We start from the raw sequence: 16,159 nt of genomic DNA on the forward strand, positions 1-16,159 counted from the left end.
GCGCTGGATTCATTTTATGAGTATACCTGACTTGTAAATCTTTACCACAAGATACCTTTGCACGCATGTTCTCTTGCTTCCTCGGATTAATCCGTGAAATCAGATGTGGCGTCAAGTGTTCGCTCTTTGTGCATATTGCAGACAAAGCGCAACGCCATGACTCAATTAGTTCACAGCCACAGGCCTCGGTTTTTACAGAAGACATCCGCTCCGCTCGACAAACAAATTGGTATTTAGCTGATGACTGTTTTACTTAAGAATAACTACATTCAAGCGGAACCCATGGTTGCTTTAGGGAGCATGCAGAACATACACTAAAGTAGTGCTTATTAGCAACTTGAGATAGAGCCTGAGCAATCAACGGCTCGTGAGCGCTATCTGCAGACAGCCTGCCGCTATATACTGATGTGAAGACCGGTCCCAATCTTTGTATCTGTTTAAAAAAATTCATTTTTAACGGGAACGTGTCGGCGTTCTGGGCAGCACAATAAGGATGACTCACTCCACTTGCCGAGACTACAGAGAAGCGCCATAACTTAGTGCTGACGTATAATTTTGGGATTGTTTCATCGTCTCTACACTTTTGCTGACTACTGTACGTCAGATGTTAAGCAAGCATTAGTGAAGGAAGATATGCCTATTGTGTCAAGCTTCTTATTTTAAGTAGAAATGCACATTTCATAATTATGCTACAGATAACGATGGTTGTCGGTGACCTCTTTAGAACGTTGTGCCGATGATGATTAATTTTTATGGCGCAAGGTCGTCATTGGTGAAAGAGCGCCATGGCACAAAAGTATTTTTTTTTTGTTGCACTCAAGATGCAGTCAACAATTCATTCCTCAGACATTTCACCTTAAAGAAGCCGAGCACAGCGCAGGGGAAAGCTTTTAACCCTTGTATCCTGACGGGTGGCATAGTGGTGCCCTGAGAGACGAGGAGCTTGGTAGTAGCACTATGACTCGTCGTATCAAGCACCGCAGCGGATGTCAGTATACTTTAGCACGTTCTCTTTTAATCAGAGCATGATGATAGGGCATGAACTCACAGCCGAGTATGTCGTCATGAGAACAGGTTGTTAGCTCGATGAATTAAAGAAAATAAATAGCGTTGACAGTTATACCTCGGCAAGTGCAGAGAGATGTTGGCTGGAGGTATTGTACGTTGGCGGTGCGCAGAGACAAGCCAGAAAGAGGCGATCGTCACCTTGCGAAGCAAGTGACAGTGTCGAATAGCAGATACGGCAGCACCAGTGCCCACGATGGCAAGTGCCGGACCGCCTTGAAATACAACGGCAATAATGTTCGTCGGGTAAAGATGACTTGTGTTTTCGGTCGAGTACGCAGTTCGTGCCATTGAAACTGCGCCCGCTGGTTTGCTGGTGCGGCAGAGGGAGGTGGGCGGCACATGGGCGAAATGGAGCGGCCTCGATGTGAACATAAGCTACGGGACTGTTAGGTATGATGAGCACTAATCTCTGGCACCGGCCCCGGCGGAACTGGGAACCGAAGTAAGTTACAGGACATCGGAGGTGGTGCACGGTCTGACAGCGGCATGCGGCTTCGGCAATAAAGTGCGAAGTGTGCGGTTATGCCGCATGAAAAGTACATCGGGTGATTTTTCGATGCGGGGCGATTGTCCGGCGGCGACCTATGCATAGAAACAGTGTGTGACGAGTGAAAAAGGGGGCAAATGATACCCATATGTCAGTAAGGTGGCTGGGCGAGCTATGGATTTGCATAGATACGAGGAGCCGCCAGATTAAGGTGCGGCGCGAAGGCCTCGGGGTAGCTCAGCGGCACAACGATAGAGGCAGGCGGAGTGAGAGCGCCCTCAGCAAACGGCAGCGGGGCAGCAACAGGAGCCGGAGGTTGGCCGGAGGGGTATTCTTCGGAAACATGTCACTTTATTTTCTGCCTCAGATGCAGCGCAAGGAATGATTGAGGTTTAGACGGTCAGGGCAGGAGCAACAGTCGATGGGCGACCTCCTCGCGCCCAAGCTGCTTGATTTCGGCGTGGAGGCAAGAGCTCTCGATGTCCTGGGCAAGTCCTGCCAGCGACGTGTCACTAAGGTGAAGAACCTAGATGCTGGCGCGGGACACACTTGCGTAGCTCGTCAGACCTCTGACAAAGCTAGTAGGCCGTCGCGGCGGTTCTCGGACTTTTTGGAATGACCATGTTGAAGGCTTTGTCATCGATGCCTGTGAAGATTGCTGAGTGCTATATTGTTCCGACATAGCTTGTGTGATACGTTGACATAACTCCACGACGTCCTCGATATAACTTGTGAAGCGTCCTCCTGCCTGTGACACTCGCGAGCACAGGCGTTGCTAAGTACGAAATTTGCGAACGATGACGACCAAATACTTCAACAAAGACGGTTTTAAAGACAGGCCAGGTGGTGGTATCCGAATCGTGGTTCCCATACGACGTAATGACAACGGCAGCTAAGTAGAACATACGTTGTTAAGTTTCAGAGCTTCATCCAACTTGTTGTACCGGCTCACCCATGCGAAGGCTGAGAACCAGTCATCGACATCTTGGTCGCAGATGCCAATGCAAATTGCGCGGTCTCGTTTACATAAGGCGATAGGTGAAAATGGAGCTAGGTGTTGCTAGCTTGTCGCCGCCATGGTGAGGGACACCGTGAGGTTGCGGAGTTATAGGGCGGCGTAGGAGGTGAGAATCGTAGCGCCTCCACCAAGTGAAGAGTGGGTTTCTTACTGCCAACTGCGACCAACCCAGGCTGCAGTCAGGTCACACCAGTACAGGAGAGCCAGGATGCGGCAGAGGTTTCAGCCCGAGAGTGAATCTCTAGTCAGCAGCAATGATGACGAAGCGGGGTAGTTCTGAAACGTCCTATTGTCTTCTTAAATGAGTCTGCTTAATCTTTATCCAATAATTTACGGCATTTAAAAAGCCAGCTGTCATTTTTGGATATATCACTGCACGTGGTTAATACTAAACTGATATGGGCAGATAAGAGGTCAAACAACATGCAAAGGGGCACTACTTCATTTTACTTTTACTTATAGTGTACCTTGGAGCGCTGAGCCGGTACAGCACGGAATGCGATTTCGAAGATTCAATAGATAACATACGAAAGCTCAATCTTTTCATGCCTTGAAAGAAGTTTTACTGAAAATGAAAAACATTACCTTGAAAAATTGCGAACTACTGATATGGTAAGGCACCTCGACCATTTGCTGCTCTTTTTTCCATTACACGTGTACGCTTTTGGAAGTGACATGATACAGGCAATATTACAAAGTATAAAGATAGGAATGAGGCAGTGCTGGCCACTACTGCGAGCCTTCTGTCGTGCTTCGTGCGCCCGGGATTTTTGGCCATTGGGAGTGCAGGCTGTGATGGAAGAGCAATCCCGTAATTCTAGTGCTTTAGACCATCGTACTGGAGTGCGTTTGGTCTCCGCGATCGGCAACAGTGATTGCGCTTCACTACCGGTGTTGCCCTGCAACGCATGTGGCGTCCTCTTCTCTGAGAAAGATGATTTGGAAGAGAACCGACTGCGCAAGCATCCGCCGAGCATTCGAAGAAGGCACCGCTGGGCTTTCTGCCATTACTCCAGCGATAACAAGTAAGCCGGAATTTGATTCTGTGTTGCGCTTTGGTATTGATTGGCCGTGCAGGACAGGAACAGCGGTGGCGTTAGCGTGGAGAAAACGTCAGCGAATATTTGGCAGTCTATGGCAAATGCCTATATATAAAATTACCTGCACTATCAAGCGTTTCCAAGCATCTCGCTTCTCTGAGCATGTGTTCTGCTTATGTCTGAAGTCACTATGTGCTTTGGTCGTTCAACAGGCAAATGCGCTGTTAGAACAGAATGCATATCTACCAATTTCGAGGCGAAGTTTTCATGTCATCCACCTCCCTTCAGAAGCAACACATTATTTAAGCAGCGTTTGTACGGCTATAGACGCATCAACCAGCACTAGCGGGGCACCAGACAAGAAATTGCAAACAAAAACGCAACGGTAAAGAAGCGGCCGGAGTTATTGGTGGGACTTATAGGCGCACTACTAGTGTCGCTGCCCATGAAACCGAATCGGCGAACAGTGTGTTCATTGTAAAGTCCATTGTTTGGCGGCTTCTAAGCAACAATACATGTGCCTTATTTTGTCATCTTATCTCAGAAGCGATGTAAAAGACAAGAAATGCCCTGAGCAAAGCTTCATTACGCTGCCAGCGGCTGTGGCCGCTGCACCAACTGGCTGCAGTACGCTTGTTTCGAAGCCGTGTAAACGCTGCTGTTTAAAGCTGATTAGCAGGTGATGGTGTTTTTGAGACGCAATGGGTATTTCACTCTTCTTCCTTTGAGCCGGCTAGAGGCTCTCTTGCTCATTGTGTCACCTCTCCTCATTCTGTTCTTTTTTCCGCACAGAGACAGTTTCAGCAGACACGCGCTGACCCACTCGGGCGTGCGGCAGTTACGGGGCTACGACTGTGGGAAAAGCTTCGTACAGCGACAGCAACTCGTAAACCACAAGATGGTCCACGAAGGGGAGAAGCCGTACAAGTTCTCTGACTGGAGAATCTATTTGAACAGTGCTTCCAGCCTGAATCCTCGCTGCACAGAGCAGCATACTTGCGTTGGCACGTCTGAGTCATTTGTTTGTCGTCACTGCGGAAAGGGCTTTTTCCGGAAGGACAACCTTAAGAGACACGTGAAAACGCACCCGGAAGTAAGGTCCCCCACTGGATTGCATGTCACTCCGGTACCGATTCCCGCACCGCAGTCGATCGAAGAATTACAAGAGCTGGAGGTGCAGCCTCCGGTATCATCTGCACAGGATGCACTGTGATTCATCCGCGGTACCACCGGGGAAAAAAAAGGAACCCCAACGCAGCAATCAGTAATGATGAAGCTGGTGCATAGGCACCAGAGGAAATGCAGTGCGGACGTATGCTAGTTGCAAAGCTTACATGAACAAAATAAAAAGAAAAACAAAGGGCGGAATGGAGATCTGGTATTTTCGTCGTTTTTACGGGAAGTAATCATGCACGAGTCAAAAGCATGTTGACGCTCTGCGGCGTTGGAGCGCTCTTCCACCTGTTGAACCACTGTTCCCGCTTTTTAAAGAAATGAACCCTATAGAACCGCTGCTCACCTCCGCTGTGGCAGGCTTCGCCGGCGAGCGAGTTCACGTGCATGGGAGACGTTTTATGTGTATGCCTTTATTGCAAATGTCTAGCATGGCACACCTCTGCACGCATATCAGGCTTGTGGTTCTGTGTGACTAATTCGTGAAACGCCGGTCTGACCTACAATATTCCCGCTGCTGTGTGCCACGTCGCAAACTGAGCTCAAGGTCACGACCTAATTAGTTCTCAAGCACAAGCCTCAAATTTCACTCGAGACAAGAGCTCTGCTGGACAAAGTGTCTAATTTATCTTTCATTGAGTACCATTGTCACCTGGAAATATCTCTAGTCAAGCTGAACCAAAGGGTTGCTGTTAACAGAATGCAGAACGTACGCTCAAACATAGAGTAATTTAGCAATTTGTTGTAGAGCCAGACAAATCTAAAAGCTCGTGCGGGCTATCTGCTGACTTAGCCTGCGGGTACTTAAGTGAAGACAGGTCCAGTGCTGCTTATCTGTTGAAAAATCAATGTCTAACGGGAATGTATTGGGAAACAGGCTAACACATCAAGGATTCCTCACAGCAATTACTTCTACTACAGTGAGTGACTTTAGATAGCGCTGGCAAATTTTTTGCCATTGTTTCCCTCATCTCTAAACTTTCGCTGACTCCTGTAGTTGAGACGTCAGGCAAGTGTGACTGAAGAAATATATGCCTGTTCAATCTAGTTTCTTCTTTTAATGCACATTTCAAAGGCGCAAAGACTCGGAAAAATTTCTCTTTCAGCCTTGTACTGTATTCCCCCTTGGAAAGGCAGGTGCATAACTAAATAAATATTTACGCAAACAAATACATTCTCGAATAAACAACTGACCAGACTTTCAAGAAATTTATTTTTCTGCCTACAGCCTGGTTTGAAATAAGTGGTACTACGTCTATGCACTGGACCCCCGGGCTCGCAAGGCTCCTGCAGTCTGAAGAAGACAGACTTGTTGATGCCGTTCCCTCTGCCCTAAATTCATGCCGTTATGTTCGCTCTTTGCTCGCTGCTTTCATGTTCGGAAATTCAAGCTTTATGCTGTTTTCGTTCTTCGTAATTTGGCTGTCGCATGTTAAATGCTGTCCTGCCGTCTCTTTCCGGAACTGATGTTAGTTGTCGTTGCGTTCGCGCGTAAATAGATTAGTTCTACAGGAGTATTTGATCGCATTGTGGTGGTTGCTATTTATTACATACGCTCCAGATTCTGATCCAGTAAAATAACGGAGTGGCATCACCAGTCTTCTGTTTGCTAATTCTTTAGTTCGTTATCTCAAGTGTCAGCCGGATTGCTGAGTTGCTTTGGGTTTTTGTCGCATAAAATTACATTCAGTACTGCTTCTTTTCTCTTCTATCTCAGTATGAAACTTGCTGTTGAAGTTATTGATCCTTACGGTGTTTTCGGTCTGCCTCGCACATATTGCTAGTGAGTGTACTTCGTTGTGAAATTTTGCTGCACCTTATTTTGAATTCGACCTATTTTTTTGTGGCCGTAAGCAATTTTTGGCATTTTTTCAGTGTTCAACCTTGTGATCTAGCCAGTAAAAAGCCAAAAAATTAGAGCGCCCATAAATAAGAAAGGTGTGCTCAGGGTCGCAATCATAATACGTATTTTTTATTTGTTTGCTTATAGAAAATTACAGCCCTGAAGGCGTTGCAGTCTGAAAGCAGACGAATGAAATGCGCTTTGTCAAGTAACCTCCCACAGTTTATATTTTGATGAAAGTTCTATCTAATTTATTTTACCACACCATTTTTACATGAACTGTGTCAACTATTCTCAGTATTTCAAACATAGTTACTAACAGACCTATATAAAACAAGGCAGCAGCTTCATGTTGTTGTGAATGTGCTTTGCTGCATCCCTGCAATTCCGAAAGCAGATATCTTAGATCGGGTATAAGACACAACTTCCATCGAAATCTGGTGTCACGGGGAACAATTTTTCTGGCTAGCATAAAGTCATGTGCTTCCATCAAATAAGTGCCCCTAATGTCGTCTGCGGTCCGTCTCTTGAAGAGCAGAATTCCGATAAAAATATGTATTCACACAGGCACGTATTATAATTGCGGTACACATAAACAGACACGTGATCATTTAAATCTGTGGCAAAGAATTTCCATTAACCTGTTAGCTATCCCAACTCTTCGGCTAACAGCCAGCAACACGCATTGGGGAGACGAACGCTTTCTGTTGCCCAAGTCCGTCAAACATCCGAATGTCTCTCAATTTCTTGTCCACTGAACGTAGCCCAGCACACTGTCAAGGACATGAATTCCACCAAGAGACGTTAAAATTACCTTTTATGCCTAAATAAACATGACCATAAGGTTTGCAGGAAAAAGAAACATAAGGACACGCTTTACATTCGTGTTCTCGAGAGGTTATGCAAGATGAATGAAGGACATGCCGGAGAGAGCGACGACAGGATTCCGCTTTTCGACTGTTTAAATCCCGAGCCCTTGCTTGTAGCGGCCACCAAAATAGCAAAATAGTGGTATTATCTTTGACATACAAAGAATGTTATTATATTACCTTGGTTTTTTGCTGACGGTTCTGAGGTCCATACAAACACAGCAAATCAAGGTCTCCCCATTCCACCTCATCATCCGGCGGTGAGACCACTTTTCAGCTCGATGACACCACTTCGCAGAGGGATGACAGTACTTTTCCGAGCGGACCCGTGGCATAAATGCCAGCATAGATGTGACCTAGATGTGGCATAGATAGACCCTTCATAGGGTCCGCAGGTGAATTGCAGCTCATACTCTGGGGGGATGTCGTAGTCGTTGTCCGATCGGTGCCTGAACCACGTTGCATCTTATATATTCCCCGTCGTCACCCATGGGTTCCGGTGACGAAGTCGGCGGTCCAAGTTGATCGGCAGTAGCATGGCTTTGTGGTCGGAGCAGTAGGTCAATGCGTACCTTACTTCGTGCTCTGTGAGTGCATCTTATATTGAACGCCAAGTCAATTCAGATGCCTCGCGAAGTGGTGACTGCATCGATTGGAGAGGTTAGTCCTAATCAGGGATCGGCACGTGTTGCGCCGATGAACGTTGGTTTTGAACGTGCGTCCTGAACGAAACCTAGTTTTTTGCCTTTCTCGATCTACCCCTACCTTGTGGTGGCCATGTCAATTCAGGCTGGACAGTGGCATCTCACCTAGTGCGGGGGCCGGAGGAGAGCGGTTGATTCAGGAGGGGGCCAGCCCCTCCCACCTTGATTCTAATGCCCCTCAGCTTGGTCTCCTTTGTTTTAACAGTGAGAGGGCGCTGTATCGACTTCGCTGTGTCCACGAGAGTTGGCGCCACTAGGACGGCCACTAGTTCAGGCCTTCAGAGCCAATGGCAGCAGCATCGGTGCACAGTTCGAAATGGAACTGCGCAAGCCTGTGTACGCACGTCGAGTGACAAACAACCCGGATGGGATACGTATGTCATGCGTATTGTTAAATTAATATCTAGAGCTAATGTTCCTGCGGTGTAGTGTCGGAAAAATGGACGCGCTTGTTATATAAAGGACCCTTCGCGACACAATTGCCGCTGCTTTCCGAGGAGCTGCGTGGCAAGTTCATGCTGCTTTCAGGGAGAACAGAACGGTAATGTGTTGTTCCACGAAAAAAATAAACATCGCAAATGCTACGCGCCAGTTTATTTCAGCGTCGGCAGTAGCTGCGGGAATGCCAGCAAAAATGAGGGTACACACTTGCCTGCAACCTCACCTTCAACTTACACTAATCCAATACACGGATCCAATAATCGGTGGAGTTTTAGACCTTTGCAATAAATGTCTCCTGGGCACAGTGCTCAATAAGCTGTCGTGCGTACTTGGCGCTAGCGTGGTGGAAGCGCCAACGGAGCTTGTACAAAAGTCCGCAGAGGAGGTGCTTCGAAAATTGACTCTCCAGATGAAAAGAGCTACGCCAATGGACGAGACAGCGGCAAAATTTATCATTACAGGATTTCCTATATTTGAGTTTTTTCAGGTTGTTACTTTTGCGGGTGCTGAGCTGCGACCAGTTTTTCGTTTTTCTTTTCAAGAGAGCACGGTCGAACGTCGCCGAGCATCTCAACGACGCTTGAAAAACATCCGTATTCTTCCTTTAGGAGGCGGAAAGTTAACAGAGGTTAAAGTAAATACCTGGGCAATCGGCCGGCGACCGCACGCACGTGCTCGGTCGGTTTAGGTCGCGTGCACAGAGCTGAGCAGTGAACGTTTTTAACAGCTGTGACCACATATTCCTCCTTTTGGCAAAAATATCAACCTCGAAAAAGCAAGATTTCAGCATGCGTCCCGCTTTGAATCTGTATTTCGACAATTTCTGCGATGCACACAGAGCAATTGACGGTGATTTGAGTGAATAAATAAAAACGCGCAGGTAGCTGACCGCGGTTTGAATTGACATATTCGAGAAAATGCAGGCAGTCTGAAGGAGATGTGGGTATGTGCCATTTTGTGAGGGGAACAACAACAACAACAACATTTTACGTGAACTCATGCGATGTTTTTGTGCCATCCTAATGCTCATTATCGACAGCGAGAGCCGGAGAAACGTCTGGGAACGCGAAGGTCCGAAGGCCGGCAATGGCAGAATGGTAATGTGACCAAATATGGCGGCGCCCATGCTCTCGTGTTGGAAAGCGTATATAGCTACTCCAGATAGGAGAAGGGGTGCCCCAAATATTTTTCCATTCATGGAGGAAGGTGTCTTGCATTTCACGTGTGAGGAGAGTCGCATTCCGGAAATCTAAAAGAAGTATTTCTCTTTCTTGCCTGGACGGGTGATGACGGAGCGCTGAAGACGTCATTTACGTGCCGCATTTCTGCCACGCGTGCCTGCTACGGCTGTCTAGCGAAGGCGAGTTTGTCGCTCAACAATCTCAGCAATGCTCGCGCATTAAAACGTCCCCTGAAAGCACCCCGTCCGACTGACAAAACACGCGGTTGTTTCCTTCCGCCTAAAGTTGCCTAACATCTCCTCGAAGGGGAAGGAGTCTTCGCCTTTCGCTGCCGCATCTTCGGCCAGGCGGTGGGGTGGCTCATGAGCCTAACCCCAAGGACCAGGTAGGGTTTGTCGGTTTTAAATGAAATGGCACTCAGCATACTTACACCGAGGGTGGTTTGGCCTTTCGGCCAACCGCCTTCTTGGATCAACGGCTGCGCGGAGCGGTGGCTTCATGTGTGGCAATATGTGCATGGTTCTGTGTGACACGTTTGACTTTGTTTAGTACTTCTTTATTGCGTCTTGATAGTCTATCGCCGACATTCCAGTAACGATAACCAGCAGCTGCGAATGGTGCAGCTGTATGAAATCATCATGATCATGACTAACTTTACTGACGGTCGATCTGGGGAGATCGGTTTTAAATACACCTTTGAAACCTGCAAAAATGCTTCTATTAGCCGATGTAATTGTGCCCACGCAATCGCAAAATTAATTATTCTGCATGAAGGCTATGGAAATGAGAGCGGACTACATTTTACTTTTACAGAGCGCTCCCCTTGCATTTTGAGTGGCGCTAAGCGCCTTTATGGCCATCCTGCTTGAAACACATGATAGTATTTTCTTTTAGTTACGCATATTACGGAATCATACCGCAGTGAGGGCATATAAGAGCCTCATATAAAAGAACCTGAATATAAAGATAACGGCCGTGAATACGGCCTTGTCATCTATCGCCCAACAGTAAACCAGTCCGAGATTACCGTCCTCGAAGAAGACCTGCTACGCGTCCAAGAGTGGTTTAAAGCTTTTGTAATGTCATTAAAGTTTGATAAAACTTACCTTATTTCATTTCAGCGCCGGCGCAACCACCAGGTTTCAATTTATACAATTAACAACCTTCCCAGCAAATTCCTATAAATATCTCGGTATCCATTTAAGGAAAAATCTGTCCCGGTGGCAACACCTTCACCATGCAACTAATTAAGCTAATCAAGTTTTACCCCCGTATTCACAAACTGGCCTTTCCTTTACCTTACTTTAAAGTGAAGGGCGACTTTCAGAAAGGTTACTGAAAGTGAAAGGTAATGGAAAGGCCAAGCTGTGTTTCAGAAATCCACTTTCCGGCAGCCTTACGGAAAGCGCCCTTACCCACAGAGGTAAGAGGTATGGTAACCAGGCTAAAGAAATATTAATACTTGCCGCATCAGTGGATGCACTGAAAACTTGTTTTTTGCGCTATAGAAACCAGTTAAACATATACTGGAGCTGTCATAATCACTCAGTTGATGAAATAATTATTCTGACTCGAATTTTTACGGATGTTTCCTCTTGGTCTAGCCACAATGAAAGGCAGCCGTCGCTACAAGAAGCTTTGTTTAGTCGACGTCGGTGTTTGTTTATTTTCGTGTGACTCGATCGTGGTGTGTTGTGCTTGTGCGCGTTTTTGTTTTTTTGTTTTGCGCTGAACGTCAAAAATGTGCCTTTTCTGGGGATTATTGGCCAATGCGGAGATGCTGGTAGAAATGACAACTGCTATGCAAGGAAATTTAATCCCATAGCCGCTTTGCTGCTGTTGCCTTGTGCGGCTTGGCTTTGGCTTAATTCAGCAAGATCCACTGCGGAAGGCGTCGCGGAGATCGGGCTTGTCTTTATTTAATTATGGGACAGGTTCGCAGTGAAGGGGTGACGAGAGTAGTATTTTTATTGTAGCGCTGGCCAGTTCCGAAGCGCCTTCAGCTGCGACATCGATGCGAAACCAGCTAGGCTTAGTGACGACCAGGGCAGCCAGGGAGCAGCGTAGTCGGTCGCCCGGCGCTCCTGCAGCCGGCGTCACTGCCGGAATGTGGGCTCTTGCGCAGACACGCTCTCAATGCTCGAATATAGGAGACAGACTTCCTGATAGCATGGCTATTTTGATTTTTCTGGTGCGAACGTGAAGTACACCAAGCCAGCAGGCAGGCCGGTCAACCTAAATCCCGTGCTCCTACGTCATAAAAATGTGCTGATGATTGTTCTTGACATAAATAATTAAACCTGGAATAGCAAAATGTGAAAAATATATCATTTTTGTGGAGCACTGGCCAGTAATGAGTTGCTGGTAAAAGTTACAACTGCGATACGAGCAAATTTCTTGCTTGAACCGCCTCGCAGCTTCCGTTGGCCCGCCGTTGCGGTCCGGCTCGTCTGGCGTCCGCCAGCTGCGGGCCCAAGGCGTCGCGCAAATCAACCATATTTATTTATTTTGAGATCATGATGTTGACAGCAAAGTGATATCAACAGTGCGCCATTTATTATAGCGCAGGCGACTTCCGAAGCGCTGTCCGCTGCGGCGTCGATGCGAAACTGGCTATAAGCCTAGCGACGACCAGGGCAGCCGGGCGCAGTTCGTCGCGCGGGGCGCCCGCGGGCGGTGCTGTAGCCGAATGCTCGCTACTTGCTCAGGCATGCTTTGTCGCTGCTCGAGGATAGCAGGCGGTCTTTCTGATAACATCGCTCTTTTGTCTTTTCTGGTGCGAGCTTCAAAGCGTGTCAACGGCTGTGGGCGGGGCTTGAGTCGAGATCCGCATCGATACTTGCCGCTCTGTGTGTCCCTGCTTGCAGTGGTGCGGCAGTTCGCAAGCGGCGACCAGTGCGTCGCGCCGATTAAGTTTTCGCACATGTATCTCCTGCTAAATTTAGTTTGTGCATACCTTCGGCTTAAAGAAACTTGACCAATGCCGGAAACAATGTTGCTGCGATGACGGCGGATACAGACGATCCCACTGACAAGGATACATCAACAGGGCAGCTGGTGACAACTTGGAAGGTTCGCGTACCGTATAAGCGAAGGGCGATAAGCATGCGCAGCAGTGGCGGCACGGGGCAACCTCATCCGTTAGGGCAGCGGTGCAGCAGCAGCACAGACAAAAGTTCCAGCACGACAGGCTTGGAAAAGCGCGGTACCTTGCAAGAAGCTCGTCGTCGAACAGCTCCATCGGATACTGGCCATCCCTCAACACTCGCTGTGCCGGCTTCGCACGATGGGGCACCTGATCGATTTCTTCCATTAATTCCGCGAACTTGATAAATCGGAATAACGGTCGTCGATCGTACTCGGCTCCCATGCTGAATTGACAAAAGGAGCTGCTAAAGGTAGGCCAGGGACTACCTTTGTGAACGCGCCCTTTCCGAGGCCGAAAGGGCGGCTAAAGGTGCAGTTTAAGTATCTGAAACCCTCAAAGGAGTCGCAAAGGTGAGGACCTCGAAAGGGAAGGTAAAGGTCGGTTTGTGAATACGCTGGTTAGGGTACCTGTGCCGTAACCTTGCGTTAGCACTGCGTTCCATAAAATTGCTTGGTTAGCAAACATTTGTACGGTCGAAATTGTAGTTTGCATGTGCCGCCTATTATCCTAACTTTGCTAACATCATTGACCGGCTCGATTACGTACATAATCGCGCTGCAAGATTCATTTGTTCTAATTTTTCATACCACACTAGAGTTTCCGCACTAAAGTTTCAGCTCAATCTGCAAACATTGGCCTGTCGTCGCAAGATCGCATGCCTTTCATTATAAAATTTTCCAATCATTTAATGACGAAGTAATTCCTATCTCTCGCGCTAATCGTATTTCCTGTTATTGTCACCCTAACGCCGTCTACCCTGTAAAGGCCCGCACAGAAACGTACCACCAGTCTTTATTCCTGAAAACAGCCCGAGACTCGAATGACCTTCCATCCGAAGTGGCAGCCATCGTCGACTTCAGAAAATTTAAAACCGCCATCGAAGGTCAAATGTGATAGTGATGAACAATGTGCGCAAACCATTCGACGAACCACATACACGGGAGAAACGCAAGGACTTGGGCAGCAGTAACAATTATTTTATTCTTCTCACACCAACGCATAGATATACATTTTTCCACGCTTGCGCAAGCTGACAAAAAATTCCAGTCATGCGAGATTACTGGCAATGATGCGTGCACAAAAACTTCATTTCGGTGGTGTAAAGTGATAAGGAAGTATCGCTAACTGTAGCTGTCGCGTCACTGAAAGTTTAACGAGCGCTAAACCGCTGCCATTTTTTACGCATTAAAGAGTGGGCAATAAATTTTGGTCTGTTCTTTCCTTGTCTTACTGATTTTTCTTCCCGTCGTAGGGAACCTTTAATTAAGTCGGTCAAACTTACTGCTATTGAAAACGGGTAATTTGCGTTGAGCGTAGATTGTGCGCGCGTTTTTTTCAGTCTTCTGTTTTCACAGTTGGTTTCAAAAGTGAATCATATCTTTAACAAACGCGATATATTACTTCCACACAACAAGTGCGATTCAGCATCAGCTCCGCTCGCACTGGGCGGCATGATGTGGCGCTACGCACACAGTCACTGCCCGACGAATGTGCACGTCTCTAGGGACAACTTGTTGAAACGGTTTCTTTTATTTGCCCATTTCGTTTAAATAAAATCTCAGTCCCAAGTTGCCTCACGTCAAGTCGGTGTATTGCTGTGTCCTTTTAAACACTCACCGCAGTCAAGCCACATAGCATGTGAGGTGGTCTCATGACATCACACAGCCCTTTTACAAATCACGGAACTTTGTGATAGATGACGCTGGTCATCCCTGCTTTTGTTTCTTTCAAGAAGCATTTATTGGTATTGATTTAAAAATGTCACCTGTAGTTATTATTATGAACGCACATGACATAGCGCTGATTGGTCAACCAGATGTGTGACGCCATGAGATCACGTGACATGGCCGACTTGGCAGGTGGCAGTTGGCACCAGGCTCGGCGTCGTTTGTCAGGTGCACTTTGTTGTGTGCAGACCTGTCTAGACAGCCCTGCGTTTCAAATTGCACCGGAGGTAAAAAAAGACGCGCCGTGCGGCTAACGTACCGGAGAACCGCCGCAAGTGGTCGTGGTGACATAGTATATAGCTAAAATGAATAAGGGTGGCTGTACAGGTTTCTCGTATGCGGCGAGCAGCAAAGCCTCACGAGCAGACGCAGGTCGAACGGACTGTAGCTCTATTGGCTCTCAGCGCGTAATTTACATAAGTGTCCCGAAAGATTTTCAATTTCATCAACATCTTTGCAACTGGCGCTTTATTCATTAAGGCTAATTAAGAAGAACCGTAGCTAAATAGGACGCAGTAATGTATTTATGTGAGCTGAGTGAAACAGTACAGCATGGATGCTCGTTTCTCCAAAGGATCTGTTGCACGCTTGGATATCTATGCTCACAATTATATGAAACGTATTTTCAAATATAATAACAATTATATTTGAAAAGACGTTTGACGCAAATTTGAGACCTGATGACGCCGCTTTAAGCAATACATCTTCTCGTCAGCATGTGGTAGGGTACCCAATCGGGTAATAATTTTACTTGATCGTTCACTAAACGTTCAGATAACATCTGTTGCGCTTTTAACATACTTGCTGAGAATATTTGAGTTCGAATCGACCACAGACCGTAATACAGACAGGCCGCTGTTTCTAGGTCTCGAAAATGAGGTTTATGTCGAAGAAATGGGTTGGCAGTAGTAATCAGACTTCAGGAAGAAGCTGCCGACATGTCAATCGGCTGCACCGAAGTTATTTGATTTTGTCACATTATTAGTGGCACTGTGCACTTCCTGAACACGCCTTGTTTGCACCAGGATCGAACTACATATTAGGAGAAGAAATTTCAGCACAATGAATTGGATTTCGTGCAGAGGAAGCAAGAAAACATATTTTCATTCATTCACCAGTATAGTCTAAGTTTGATTTTGCAATATTTGCGATCCAATTCTATCGCTGGTTCAATTCTTTGTCCATCTCCATTCGTAATCGCTTCTTTTGTTCAGTTAAACTGAGTCGTTCTTAGTTTGGCCACACTTTCCTACCCCTACAGTGGAGAGAAGGATTTCCCTCCCAGAACCATGCTTCCTGCCACACCGCATGGCTACCAGGTGGAGGCTCCATCCTGATGCCAGCGCCGCCGGAAGCGCCTGACAGTTTTCATTTTCATGGCTCTCCTAGCGGTAGTGCATTAAAAGGCTAGCGCATTTCCCGCCACAGTTCTTGTGAAGCGTCGAGGTTAACACATTACG

At 47.1% G+C, this 16,159-nt stretch overlaps 1 pseudogene across 1 annotated transcript in view; it reads right to left on the reverse strand.

Moving 5' to 3' along the window:
- Nucleotides 1-1,955: 1,955 nt before the first annotated feature.
- LOC144103489 (venom metalloproteinase BumaMPs1-like) overlaps nucleotides 1,956-16,159 on the reverse strand; it is a 99,201-nt pseudogene continuing 84,997 nt past the window's right edge. Inside the window, exon 15 of the transcript XR_013308300.1 lies at nucleotides 1,956-2,050. The product of XR_013308300.1 is annotated as a venom metalloproteinase BumaMPs1-like (transcript). The remainder of the gene's footprint in view (nucleotides 2,051-16,159) is intronic.

This window comes from Amblyomma americanum, chromosome 9, assembly GCF_052857255.1.
Source record: "Amblyomma americanum isolate KBUSLIRL-KWMA chromosome 9, ASM5285725v1, whole genome shotgun sequence".
NCBI lineage: Eukaryota > Metazoa > Arthropoda > Arachnida > Ixodida > Ixodidae > Amblyomma > Amblyomma americanum.